The following is a 13149-nucleotide window of genomic DNA, read 5'->3' as shown; positions in this document are numbered from 1 at the left end:
ATAATTACCCATAATAACTCAACTCCTGATCAAGGCTTCACACGTTACCGATGTCAAGGTTGATACCTGTCTGCTCGGCTTTACATACAGAACATTCTTGTTACGCTGTTTCATACACTTTGTCCTCCGGCTCTCTCTTTCTGGGTCACAGTTTTGCCTGAAGGTACAACAACAACATTGGTTGATGTTGAAATGACGTGTTTAGTAGCTCAACCTACTCAAAGCCTAAGCAAATATTTTATTTTAAATTGTGTGATGTTTGAATCGTTGAATTTACAAGTATCAACTGCTAGAAATTTGTTGTTTATTCATCTCAAAGACATTAATGTCAGACCAGTGCTGCAGCTAGCTGTCAATGCGTGGTATAGCCTGAGGGTTGCCACATCATCAGGTCAGATATCCCTCATATCTCACTCTTTCACTCTTCATTATTTCATACAAGAAACACACAAACCTGGCGGCTATGCATAGACCTTACTGGTTAACCCTTTATGGAGTCAAAAGACCAAGATCGTTCTGAACACCTACACACCTATATCTAAGAATATATATATTGTATTATTGATACTATATACTCCTGTTTGAGTAATGTTTGCTAAACGTTTCAGTTCTCAGATGTTTCAGGAAACGGAGGCTGAGTACGTCAGATAGCTTGGACTTCATGTTAATGCTAAGACAATAACTTAGAGTTTATGTCTTGTATGAGTAATACAGGTGAAAATGGTTAAAAGTGAGAATATTTCATTTGTTTAATTAATTATTTGATTAAAATCAGAAAGTTATGTGAAGAAAGACCTTGAGAAGAAAGGAAATCATAGCAATGAAAACACAAGACACTAGCCTTGACAGAAATGATAAAATAGCTAGTAATTAAAATAGATTGAAGTATGTAAATCTACCTAGTGGATGCCAGATAAGACGTCATCCAATATTGATTAGATATGTCTGCAGAGAGCCAGAAGAGGGAGCTCACGGTTGCTTCATTCTCGATGAAGATGCCAGAGAGTAAACATCGAGTACGGACATCTTTGTTGATACTCTCCCTTTTCAGGCACAAAACATTGTTAATTTATCAACGCGTTATCAATAAATTGGCGGACGTAATCATGTTTAGTGTTTTGGTTTACTCTCATGGCTCTCATAGCATTGTTTTGGTGCCGCAGAAGGCATCTGTTTCCAGCTAAAAAAAAGCTCTTAAAAACCAAGTGTACACTACCTGCTCAGCAAACTGCAGACAGACACAGTTGGAGACTAGCTGATGAACACAGTGGAGCATTTAGCAGCTATTTCCCTCAGGAGTTGGTAGAGACCAAAAATAGAGCTAAAAGAAAGTGAATATTTGCCAGGTGGCCAAATGAATGAAAAATATTGCTCTGTAACTGTGTGTAACCGTATCAATGTAAAAGGTAACAATATGTCAATGTTGTGTTCACAACGCAACAGTTGCAAGTCCTAATTTTTCAACTCATCTCCTGTGAGACTCGACCAGGGATGGAAAGAGTACTACAATATTATACTCAAGTAAAAGTGCTGTTACTTTAAGGACAATTTACTTAACAAAGGCACTTGTGTGTAAAAATGTAGTCGGATAAAAGTAGGCCAGTTAAAACACACTGTGTATACACTACTGAAACAACATCACGCCACCGAGCTCTTATGTACAAACCAACAATACCTTTTCTATAGGAGGGCACTTTGCAGCCTGTGCATACAACTCAATTATAGATATACAACCTCCTCTGTATTGCCTCACTAGCATTACCCAGACAAGAGGACAAAACTCAGACAATGAAACAAAGATGGCCGACAATAAATAAAAAGTCTGTGGACACCACGGCGGGTGCAAGAAGCGTTATTAACGCCACATGAAGTAAATAAGCTGCCACTTCTTGTAGAATCAACAGCAGAATAAAATCACCAAAGCAGACAACATGGAGATGTGTAAACAAAACTCCGCAGCAGTTACAGCCCACAAATACTCACATTAAAGCAAAAAGACAGCTTGCACCGTTTCTGCACACTGCGGAGCACACACACACGCTTTAAAGTTACAACAATCAGGGAGTTTGTCGTTGTAGTCACCTGTCTGAATGAGAGTTGTGCACCACGAAGTCCTCCACAGTCTGAATGCGTAATATGACCAGTCCAGCTCCTCTGTCTCACTGTGCTCCTCAAAGTTTTCAAAATTACCTGAATTTACCATACCCCATAATGCTCTCCAAAGACTTGGGACTTGACTTGGACAACTTGTATATAGGCATTAATACTACGTCGTACATTGTTATTGACTAGAAAGTGTTGTGTTTATCAAAATTCGTTGTAGTATGTAGTACTAATGTAGTGAGTAAATGTTACAGTTAGTCCTGTGGGACAATTTAAAGAGGACCTGTTATGCTTATTTTCAGGTTCATACTTGTATTTTGGTTTTCTACTAGAACATGTTTATATGCTTTAATGTAAAAAAAAAAATGCTTAATTTTTTCTCATGCCGGCTGTGCTACAGCATCTCTTTTCAACCTCTGTCTGAAACGCTCTGATTTTTATCTCCTCCCTCCAAAAAGCCCAGCCTGCTCTGATTGGCCACTGTTGTGATTGGTCAACCGAACCAAACTCTTCGGCCTCCGCTCTAACTAGCTTTGTTTGAGGGTGTGTCAAACTAGCTGCTAGCCAGGTATTGTGCAAATGTGTTACTTGGTGAAATCAACACGTTACGGAAGAAAAGGCGGGACTTTAAGCAAGACATTTCAAGCAGTTCAGGAGCAGTGTTTCTGTGGGTGAGAGTAACTTCCTTTGGCGTTGACATTGGGCTTTGTAACTTTGCGGACCTTTTACATGCACAAAAAAACTATATAACACACTAAAGGAAAGGGGAAAAGCACTTGTCAGCCTTCTGGTAAATATTTACATCCAGTTTATTTGGGAAATTGTAATTGAGGTCCAATAGACCAGTCACAGAATTTTGTCTATAAACAACATTTAAAGAGGATTTATGGACTAAGATAATTCACGCTGGACTGCAACAGCAACAAAATGGGATGGCATTAGACAGTTACTGCTGATGCCGACGTATTATGAACTCGGTTGTTAAGTTGTATGTGTTTTTATGTTGATCGATACATTCTCAATAAAGATGCCAGAGATTGAACATTGTGTGCGAAAATCTTTCTTGATTCTCTCGCTTTTCAGGGTGTAACACAGACAGGGAGGGGAGGTCAGAAAGAAATGAGGGACAGACTAATATATTTTTGGTTTTGGTCTTTTCATGGGGTTTGTTGTAAATGTGAAAAAAAAACTAGAATAACACCAGCCTAGTCCTCTTTTATTGTTTCTTACATAGGCCTATGTTTTGCACAAAATAGTGCTATTACTGTATTGGATCGAGTCTATACATCACAGTCTTCTCCAGCAAAAGGTTATCACTGAGGTAGGGCCTCTGGTTCCTTCGCAGTGTGAGGAAGAAAACCAGAGCTGCAGTACGCCCGCAGTGACACACTCAGGAGAGCGCTGCTCTGAGGCGAGCACAGATTCCTGGTTTAAGTAGAGAGAAAGAGAGAGAGAGAGAGAAGGAGAGAGATTGGGTGCTGCTGAAGACAGACCATATTTATAGCCAGGGATAGGAATAATTCATGGTGATCAAAGTGCAGATCATGCTCCATTCCATCAGAGAGCAGATGTGGCAGAATGAAAGGAGCGCGCTTTTCTCTCCGTCGGCTCTCTAGCGGCTTCCCAAATGGAAACAGCGAGGCGAAGTTATCTCTGTGAAGCTGAGCCGCCGTGTGTTTGTCGTCGTGTGCTCTGCCGCTCGTTCTCAGGTGGCTCCACGTTAGAAGGAGAGCGAGTGTGTAGCGTTCAGTACAAAAAAGACAAGAAGAAGAAGAAAAAGTGTCCCACATGCAACACGTCCTCTCAATCAGAGCAGAGTGAATACCTGAGCTCACAGCTGGAGGCCGTGTGCCTGAAGCCAATGTGCCATAAAGCACACGCACAACGACCTCTGGACGTCACATGGCTCCTGTACAAGCATGTGAATACATTAGATCACAGAGTTCAGAGCTGCTGCACTATTTCTGTTTTAGGAAACACTGCTTGTTTTCTCTGTGTAATTTTCCACGCAGCTTTGATTTGCTGCTTAATATTATCAGTGAACACCACTGTCAGCATTAAGACCACACATGTGTGCAAACACACACACACACACACACACACACACACACAAAAGCAAGCATCCCACCAGTTTCTTTCATTTTATTTGTCCCTCACCTCTCATACACTCACTTTCCGAGGGACACACACACCTTTTTTTCTTCCCCCTCTTTTGTTTTTGGTCCCTCCTGCCTTTTCTCTCTCTCCCAGTAATGCTTTTCTCTGCAATCACACATAGACACACACATGCCGGCTTCTTCCAGTTTCATTTTCTCTCCCACCCACCCACACACAGATATATACACACACACATGCGCTTGTTTCTTTCTCTCTCTTTCATTTGCTGCATCTCCAACCCTTTCTGCTTCCCTGTCACTCCTTCAATACACACACACACACACACACACACAGAAACACACCACCACACAGACATACAAGCTCCTTCATCTTCTCTTTTATTTCTTCTCCCTCCCACACTTTCCCTTTCACTACTTCCATACACACACACACACACACACACACACAGAGGCGCCTGTTTCATTCGCTCTCATTTTCTCTCCTCTCTCTTTCACCCACCCTTTCTCTCCCAATCGCTCCTTCAACACGCACTCACGTACATACCTCTCTTTCTCTTTGCCTTTTTACTGTTTCTCTCATCCCGTCTCCCTCCCACACACACACACACACGCACACTACCGGCAGTCCAGCTTCCCTTACTCCCAGCTGGGCTTGGACAGCTCTCTTCCTCTGGCCTCACTGGGCCATCTGGAGTGCAATGTCCCTGCTCCGCTGGTCCCCCGCCAGCCGCTGAGCCTCCCAGGATTGAACGCAGCATCTTCAAGCACAATTTGTACGCGTCAAAGCTCTGCTGTGTGTCCAGTGACCCAGCTGAGTGAAGTCATTGAGTCCCGCATTTTCCCACCTCAAAGGAGCCTCGCTCTGCTTTGATGACACCTGCGCTCCCCATCTCCTTCTTTCTCTCTCTCTCTCTCTCTCTCTTGGATGGAGGACGGCACAGTAATTGATTAAAGCCGCTGAGCAACCTCACTAGCAATTACAGCTCTGTTTATGATCTCGTGGAGGGTTTGTCTTAGCAAGAGTGAATATGAAAAGCTGGCACGCAGGTCAAGTGCCGCAACAAGCTACTCAGTTGAAGGAATGCACCTGTATCCTGCGTAATTTACAAAGTCTGGCTGGATTAAGGGAGATGATCCAATCTCCTCTGGTACAGGCTTGCAAGACTCTTATTAAGTGATGCAATGGACACTGGCAGGAATTCATGTCTGTCCATGGGAAGTGTTACATTTACACACGAGATCAGAATACAAACTATCTTCTGAACAGCAGCGGAACCTAAGACAGCTGCATTAGAAAATGTTTGATTCTGACTCTCTGACCTCTGACTCCACAGTTATATATTTCAACTGTTTTTTTAATTGCTTTTGCGTGGACAGTGAACAGATAGACCGAGGCACATGAGTATGCAGAGGTACAAAGAGATACAAACCATTGCAAAGTAAGAAGTATAAATTAATGTTAATAATAACAGCTGCAACAACAACACAGAAAAAATGTGGGAACAGAAAAAAAGTATACATATATACTTTAAAAATAAATAATAATAATAATAATAATAATAATAACAATTATAATATAAAAATTGAATATATAAAAAATAAAATATTTATAAAAATATAATGCATTGTATATACAATGTATATATGTATAGAAATAAACAAATAAATACATAAACAGATAAATATATAAAATAAAAGTGAGACAGGGAAGGGAACGGGAGGGAAGAAAGTGGGGTATATGCTCTGATACTAATATATACATAAAATCCTTTAATATAAGGTATCAAAGAGTGGATGTAAACTGCTCTATTGCAGCTTCAAGCTCTGCAGTCTTCCTCAGAGTTTTGGAGCCAACTGATTTTACTGACTGAAATATAAAATACCAAATGTATTTCAATACAAAACACTATAAATAAAAAAATGTGCCTCTGAAATGAAGTCGTGCTTTTTGAAATTATTCGTAACTAAAGTCATTCAGCCACAAGTTTCCCACCTCAAAGGGGCCTTGTTCTGCTTTGACGGCACCCACGCTACCTCTCAGGGCCACAGCGCTGGCATTTATAACACTTTTTAAGATCTAATCAATCTTTTTTAACTGACCACCAACATACATATATAGTGAATGCTAAAAAGCAAAGGAAAACAAGTTGTGTTAGTGGCTCATAGTTATACTCCAAGCCTTCTTATTGGATAATCAGTTAACTACGGTTCATGGGATCTGACCCTTGCAGCTTTTGTTCAGATTTCTTTAGACAACACTCTGGAAACATCTAGTCAAGTCACTACAATGCTTAAGGTCGCGTTCAAGATGCTGGAGCATTATAAAAGTGGCCCAAAATACATGCCTGAGGCCAGTTAGCATGCAGTGTCTAACACCAATACTATCTGACACCCAAACAACATACAAACACACACAAACTCTGTCCTGATTCTTTCCTGTTTTCTGATTGTACTCCAGCCACACATTTGCCAGACTGGAAACAAAAATAATAAAAGCCATTAAAAACTGTGAAATGGATCACTGACCCTCATCATCAATTACAAAAGTTGCTATTTTGTTTTTATAAAGACACTAAACATAAATTGATTTTGGAGGCACTAGCGGAGCCGTGCCATACGGGTGTGTTGCTGCATGAAGTTATCAGGTACCAGCAGGCAGCAAAGTGAGAGACACAGCACAAAACGGCAGGCTCCCTCAGTCACTGCTCCAACACAAAAGAGTCTTTACTGTACATAACCACACAAAGCATCATGTCGTGTGAGGCATGCAGCAGCGTTAAACCGTGCTATATGCACTTTATTTGCACGCAACTGTCCTTTTGTCTTCTTTTGACATGTGTGCAAACAGATTTGACAGCACAGAAAACAATTATAGTCAGTACACATAATAGGCAATAATAATATGACCCCATGGGTCTGATGAATTAGGTTTTGAATTCAAAGTAATGCACTGCAACCTTAAAGCATAAATAAATATAATAGGGGAAAAAAGACAAGCATTTATTGTCAAACTTTGGTGCGAAAAGCCACAACAGGAAACTGAATGGACACCAAAGTACTTAATAATGGCACAGAGTGAAATCAACAGGCAACCTGTCTGTGACATGTGTGGGCACTTTGTCAATACTTTTTTTTTTTACTGTAGCATGTACAATAACATAAACCAACCCAAGAGTGCCTGAACTGTGCAGCCAGATAGTCAATAGCTCAAACTTCAACATAAAACACATGCATGCACTCAGAGCAGCACACAAACACACACAGGACAGATAGAGACAGACAGGAGTGGACATGTAAGAGGCTGTAACACAATATCTCAGAGACATGACAGAGAAACAGCTCGTCTGCCTTTTTTTCCTGCACAACAACAACACGTCGTGTCGGACTCACCTTTTACTGAAGCTGCCAAAATATGCCTGCGAAGCTCAGAAGAAGAAGAAGAAGAAGAAGAAGCAGGTGGGCGAAGTGAAGAGAGCGTCTTCCTCCTCTCCTCTTCTTCTTCACTAGTTGATCTGTTTCAGCACCACGGACAGCGCGTCCGCCTCTTTTTTTTTTTGGAGGAGGGGTGGGGGGTAAAATGATGTAAGTTAAAGGTTGATGCTGCAGAAACACGCACGTATATATACGTCTCCTTTCTTCAAGTTTGATGCCACCTCGTTGCTGCTCCGGCTGGAGGAGCGAACATGACTCCGTCTGGTCAGCTCCACACACACCGCCTCTCTCTCTCTCTCTCACCACCGCTCCTCTGCTTCACTCTTCTCTGCGCATCTCAGAAGAGTCTCCCATAGGACCGGCTGCCTGTCTGCCTCTCCTCCAGGCGGGCACGGCTGCACAAAACAGTGACTTTTAATAAGACTGGCTGCTGCTTCTCCTGCTGCTATTGGAGGAGCACATCTTCATTGCACGGCGCTCTCTTTCTTTGTCTTCAAGGCGATGGATGCTGAGACTGATAAAGATGAAGATGGGATGAATATTCTCCTCCCGCGCGTCGGAGCTATAGAGGGAGCCTGGAGCAGGAGGAGAGGAGAGGAGGAGGAGTGTCTCTAAAGGGTCTGAGTTCATTAAAGACTCTCCTCTAATATGGATGAGCTCCGTGTCTCATCGTTATCATTGAAACCTCGTCTTTTCTTACCGAATGGCGCGCTGCAAGTGATGCACACCAGTGTATCTCAATGTGCAATCTGCTGTGATGGATGCAACTGAGCTACAGTGGATACTAAATGTATCTGCCTGGATCAGAGATGGGGGATAGAGATATCCAGTCGGTCATTAATTAATTATGAATTAGGTATTAATTAGGATTTGGAAAAACAGTGCCACTGTGCGTTTATGGATGTCTGTGTCCCCAGAATGACTTTTAACCAATTGATTGGGCATATAACATATCAATTGGTGTCTCCAATTTGTTTCCACTATACAGCTGCTTTTAGGATTTAATGTAAAAGAATTTCTGCTTTCATCAGGGTCAGGAAGTTATAGGGTATAAGACTCCACAAAGTCTCCACACAATAAGTCCCCCAAACATGCATGTGTGCAGTGGCGGACTCAGGCTGTCTGAGGGGCAGGGGCGGAAAAAAGAAAATAAGAAAGGGCACCAGCTGCATGTGGTGGGGCACCAGCACACAGCATGTTTTCTAGCATGTAGGGAAACCTATATGGCACTGCATCATGTTTTCTCCATTTAAAGGTGATCCTAGAGGGCAATTAATCCCGTTTCTCCACTGAAAATGCACTCCAGCTGGCATTATGTCATGTTTTAACCATTTAAGGGCACCCAAGAGGAAACATTATTATGTTTTCTCCACTGAAAGCGCACCCTAGAGGGCACTTGATCATGTTTTCTCCATTTAAGGGCACCCACGAGGGCACATTATCATGTTTTCTACACTGGAAGTACACCCAAGAGGGCACCTTTTCATGTTTTCTCCATTTAAGGCCACCCTAGAGGGCACATTATTGAGTTTTCTCCATTTAAGGGCACCCAAGAGGGTACATTATGATGTTTTCTCTACTGGAAGAGCACTATTTCAGGCATTTTATCATGTTTTATCCATTTAAAGGCAGCCAAGAGGACACATTATAATTTTTTCCTCACTGGAAGTGCACACTAGAGGGCACTTTATCATATTTTCTCCATTTAAGGGCACCCAAGAAGGCACATTATCATGTTACCTCCATTGGTAGTGCACTCCAGAGGGCATTTTATCATGTTTTCACCACTTAAGGGCACCAAAGAGGGCACATTATTGTGTTATCTACACTGGAAGTGCACCCTAGAGGACACTTTATCATGTTTTCTCCACTGGAAGGGCACCCAGGAGGACACTTTATCATGTTTTCTCCACTGGAAGGGCACCCAGGAGGACACTTTATCATGTTTTCTCCACTGGAAGGGCATCCTAGACAGCACTTTATCATGTTTTCTCCACTGTAAGGGCATCCTAGAGGGAACTTTATCATGTTTTTTTCCATTTAAGGGCACACAAGAGGTCAGATTATCATATTTTCTCCACTGGAAGTACACCCTAGAAGGCACATTATCATGTTTTCTCTACTGGAAGGGCACCCTAGATGGCACATTATTATGTTTTCTCCATTTAAGGGCACCCAAGAGGGCATATTATTGTGTTTTCTCCACCTGAAGGGCACCCTAAAGGGCACTTAATCATGTTTTCTCCATTTAAGGTCACCCAAGAGGGCAGATAATATTGTTTCATCCACTGGAAGTGCACTCTTTAGGGCACTTTATCATGTTTTATCTACCATAGGGGCATCCAAGAGGGCACTTTTGCTGCATTTTTCTTTTTAACATGGGGTCACCTAGGGGGATGGATATATTTACAGTATGTTTTTTTCAAGCGTTTTATATTCAACCCGATGTCAGATTGCATTTGCCAGACTATTCTAGTTCAGCTGTTCCAGTCCAACCAGTTTGGATTGCAGACGGAGATGGATGGAGACACACAATACGTGCACAGATTTGGGAGTCCACCTGCTACAAGTTTTATGCCTCAGACAACCGTCTCAGGCAGTCAAACACTGTTAGTGTACAGTTGATTGATTTGAGGTCCCGTCAGTCTTTTTAACGTGATAGTATCAAAGTGTCACTTCGACACATTGGCCTGCTGCCTTACCAAATTAGACAAGTGTAAAATATTACAGCCCCCCAGCCAGCGAACAGCCAGCGAACAGCCAGCGAACAGCCGTCAGCCTCAGAAAAAAAACATACACACAATAAGCTGTTTAATCTTGCACTGATTTGAACTAAAGGATTCTGCCCAGTCATTTTCTCTATAAAAAGAGAAAAAAAAGGGATGCATAGTTGGAAAAAATAGAGCTTTAATGAAAAGAGAAAAGGCCCTGTGGGATGGATATCAAAAGCCAGTGCATGTGCATAATTCATCTCAGACTATTTCATATAAAGCCCTGCAGAAGGGCTTTCTTTAACCTGTTTTTTTTATTTTAAAAATCTCTAAATATTAGCCCTCTGCACTGCGCAGGAGGGAGACGGTTCACTTGGATCTACTGAGGCGGTGTGTTATCCAGTTTTGTTTCCTAAGTGACAACGAGTACAAGTAAAAACCTCAATTTAGAACCCTTGGGAAAGTCTATCGCAGATAACTGGCGTGGGCTCTTTTAAATCTCAAACTGCGAGACGTGCTCATCTCTATTATCTGGCATGAGTTAATGTAATATTTAATTATCCTTACTTAAACTGCTATTCAAGTAGAAGTGGTGTATTTCATGTTAAGAGACGTCAACTGTAACTGTGTATGAAAGTAACAGATATGTTACAAATGTACCAGACTGTAAACAATGTTTGAATCAATGTTACATGTCATTGCTTGTCTTTGTGGTTTTGCCAGTAAGTGGTCTTATTTCAGGGTGTGGCTTCTTAGAAGCATCAGAGGCTTCAGCCGGCACAGCTGCTGACACACACTCACACACTCCTCCTGTCTTGAGCACACCCCCCTCTGCTGGTGTCAGACAGCAAAAGAAAAATTCCTCTCTCGGCTTTGTTTGGCTGCAGGGACTCTGGGTACAAGTCCAAGAACACTAATTCAGACCCATAGGAAAGCTGTGCTACCCACTGCAGCACAAGCAGGGGTTTATTGTGGAGCCTTTTTTTAATTCACAAAGCTGCTGCATGTAAGTGGGGCAAAACATCGCCCAAGTCCTGAAGATCTAAGAAACAGCAGCACAGCAGCAGCTGCAGCATGCATGTCTCTGCTGGGACTGTGGGCCGTTCGCTGCGTGTGTGGCATCAGCAGACCTGACTGGAAAATATGCTGAGAATCATCAGCGGTGCCTATTTTTGCAAAACATCTGCGTATGCACTTTTGAATGTGACTTTATGAGGTATCATTTGCAAAGTAATACTGATTGTTTTTCTCACAAATAAGACTCTGGGATCAGATTACCTCAGAATGTGTTATTGTACACTGAAATATGATGTGTCATCTGTATGTTATTCATTAACCCATTTGTGCCCAAAGACTATATTTAGTACAAGGTAAAACGCTACACTTGTTCGGATTTGTCAAATGTCTTGAAATTTGGTATGGACATACTTTAAGCAAGTATCTAACAGTACAACTTTGCCATTTTTGTATCACATGAAATGTGATTGTGTTTATTAAATGTTTTCCATATGACATATTTTGTCTTTGAAATGCATAGGTGTGAATATCTTTGATATTCAACTTGTTATGAGTTCATAGATATACTTGATTTTGCTCCTTGTAGTTTCTGAGATACAGCCATTTTCTTATCATACTATACCTAGTATTTGAGCACATGGGACTACTGTTTTTTCCTCAAATATACTGGAGTCTATTGCAAAAACACTAGTCCCCTGTCCATAAACAATAGATATAGTATGATAAGAAAAACTCTCTTTTCAGCCAAACGGTTTGTGTTGAGGTAAGCCCAGAGAACACTTCCACCAAAGCATATACAAAATTTCAGTTGTGGTTGAAGAAATACATTCCATCATGCCCTGTTGTTAAAAGAGCAGTGTGTAGGATCTGGCGGTATCTAGCGATGAGGTTGCAGATTGCAGCCAACTGAAGCCTCGCCAGTGTGCCAAGCGTGTAGAAGAACTACGGTGGCCAACACGAAAATGTGAATGGCCCTCTTTAGAGCCAGTTGTTGTAAGAGTAGCGTAGGTCATTTGGAGCAGAGGTGGGAAGTGAGTGATGAAGCAAGAGAGAGAGAGAGCAGTGGCGACAGCAGCGAGTAACGTTATCGACTCCGGCACAAGCAGGAAAAGTTAACAAAGTGTTTGGTTTGTCCGATCTGGGCTACTGTAGACACATGGCGGTGCAACATGGCGGACTCCGTGGAGAGAGGACCCGCTCCCTATGTAGATATAAACGGCTCATTCTAAGGTAACAAAAACACAATTCTTATTTCTAGGTGATTGTACGCTAAAGAAAACATAGTTATTGATATCATGCTCCATGTCTGCCAATAGATCCCCCTAACAGTGTGCTCCAGGAGAACGTATTTTTGTAGGCCAACAAGGAAGTTAGAATCGCCCTGCGTTCCCTCGACAAAAAGCCAATGGGATTTTTCCATTTATGATCTTTGAAGTGTAAATGCAATCGCCACAAGTAAAAAGCTAACATTAGGCTATAAACAAACTACACCAAAGTGGCATGAACGCGAGTAAACACAACGAGGCTATAGAGGAGGACGAGTCGGCTTGATGATGTTTAGTAGCCTCATTTAGCCACTTGTTAGCAAATGCCTTTTTTAAGGGGTATTTATTGACGTAATTTATGTCGTAGAACAACACATTAAAATCTCTTAAGCTTGTGTTAAACGCAGACCTTATTTCAGGCATCTCACTAAAAACCTTTGACTTCCAGACAAGGGAACAGGAAGTGTTAAAATGCTAACTCATTTCTGGGTTTTAGGACTCATT

The 13149-nt window shown here is 41.8% G+C and overlaps 1 protein-coding gene across 1 annotated transcript in view; it reads right to left on the bottom strand.

Annotated features, from left to right (window-relative positions):
• Positions 1 to 11790, bottom strand: part of chst8 (carbohydrate (N-acetylgalactosamine 4-0) sulfotransferase 8) — a 196630-nt gene extending 184840 nt beyond the window's left edge. Inside the window, exon 1 of the mRNA XM_074609703.1 lies at positions 7611 to 11790. The gene's annotated coding sequence lies outside the window, so the exon portion shown is untranslated. The remainder of the gene's footprint in view (positions 1 to 7610) is intronic.
• Between the last annotated feature and the right edge of the window lie 1359 nt (positions 11791 to 13149).

Source organism: Sebastes fasciatus, chromosome 2 (genome assembly GCF_043250625.1).
Source record: "Sebastes fasciatus isolate fSebFas1 chromosome 2, fSebFas1.pri, whole genome shotgun sequence".
Taxonomy (NCBI): Eukaryota; Metazoa; Chordata; class Actinopteri; order Perciformes; family Sebastidae; genus Sebastes; species Sebastes fasciatus.
The sequence above is the reverse complement of the archived record's forward strand: the minus strand, read 5'-3'. Positions and strand labels throughout refer to the sequence as shown.